The following is a 1908-nucleotide window of genomic DNA, read 5'->3' as shown; positions in this document are numbered from 1 at the left end:
CATAAGAGGAGCGACACACACTCCCCCTCTAGCGTCATAAGAGGAGCGAACACACTCCCTCTAGCGTCATAAGCGGAGCGAACACACTCCCCCTCTAGCGTCATAAGAGAGCGAACACACTCCCCCTCTGCGTCATAAGAGGAGCGAACACACTCCCCTCTAGCGTCATAAGAGGAGCGAACACACTCCCCTCTAGCGTCATAAGAGGAGCAACACACTCCCCTCTAGCGTCATAAGAGGCGAACACACTCCCCCTCTCGTCATAAGAGGAGCGAACACACTCCCCGTCTAGCGTCATAAGCGGAGCGAACACACCTCCCCCTCTAGCGTCATAAGAGGAGGCGAACACACTCCCACATAGCGTCATAAGAGGAAGCGAACACACTCCCCCTCTCGCATCATAAGTGAGCGAACACACTCCCCTCTAGCGTCATAAGAGGAGCGACACACTCCCCTCTCGATCATAAGCTGAGCGAACACACTCCCCCTCTCGCATCATAAGAGGAGCGAACACACTCCCCTCTCGCATCATAAGAAGAACGAACACACTCCCCCTCTAGCGTCATAAGAGGAGCGAACCACACTCCCCTCTCGCATCATAAGAGGAGCGAACACACTCCCCCTCTAGCCGTCATAAGCCGGAGCGAAACACACTCCCCTCTAGCGTCATAAGAGGAGCGAACACACTCCCCTCTAGGCGTCATAAGAGGAGCGAACACACTCCCCCTCTAGGTCATAAGAGGAGCGAACACACTCCCCGTTAGCGTCATAAGAGGAGCGAACACACTCCCCCTCTAGCGTCATAGAGGAGCGAACACACTCCCCTTCTAGCGTCATAAAAGAAAAAAAGGAAGCGAACACACTCCCCCTTCTAGCGTCATAAGAGGAGCGAACACACTCCCCCTCTAGCGTCATAAGAGGAGCGAACACACTCCCCCTCTAGCGTCATAAGAGGAGCGACACACTCCCCCTCTCGCATCATAAGAGAGCGAACACACCCCCCATCTCGCATCATAAGAGGAGCGAACACACTCCCCCTCTCGCCATCATAAGAGGAGCGAACACACTCCCCCTCTCAGCGTCATAAGAGGAGCGAACACACTCCCCCTCTCGCATCATAAGAGGAGCGAACACACTCCCCTCTAGCGTCATAAGAGGAGCGAACACACTCCCCCTCTAGCGTATAAGCGAGCGACACCCTCCCCCTCTAGCTCATAAGAGGAGCGAACACACTCCCCCTCTAGCGTCATAAGAGGAGCGAACACACTCCCCCTCTAGCGTCATAAAGAGAGCGAACACACTCCCCCTCTAACGTCATAAGAGGAAGCGAACACACTCCCCTCTAGCGTCATAAGAGGAGCGAACACACTCCCCCTCTCGCGTCATAAGAGGAGCGAACACACTCCCCCTCTAGCGTCATAAGAGGAGCGAACACACTCCCCTCTAGCGTCATAAGAGGAGCGAACACACTCCCCCTCTAGCGTCATAAGAGGAGCGAACACACTCCCCCTCTAGCGTCATAAGAGGAGCGAACACACTCACCCTACACACACATGCTTTTACTGTTGTACAGCACACGCACACAGTAGCATATGTCTAATGGCTGGGCAGGCAAGGTTGAATACACACATGTGGAAGCACAGACAAAGACACATACACACACACACATAGGAGCACACACACGTAAGAGCACACACACACGTAGGAGCACACACACACTTAGGAGCACACACACACGTAGGAGCTCACACACACGTAGGAGCACACACACACGTAGGAGCACACACACACGTAGGAGCACACACACACGTAGGCGCACACACACACGTCGGCGCACACACACATGTAGGAGCACACAACACACACGTAGGAGCACACACGTAGGCGCACACAACATGTTAGGCAGCA

This window comes from Salvelinus sp. IW2-2015, unplaced genomic scaffold (assembly GCF_002910315.2).
Source record: "Salvelinus sp. IW2-2015 unplaced genomic scaffold, ASM291031v2 Un_scaffold16393, whole genome shotgun sequence".
NCBI lineage: Eukaryota > Metazoa > Chordata > Actinopteri > Salmoniformes > Salmonidae > Salvelinus > Salvelinus sp. IW2-2015.
This window is presented reverse-complemented; position numbering follows the sequence as displayed.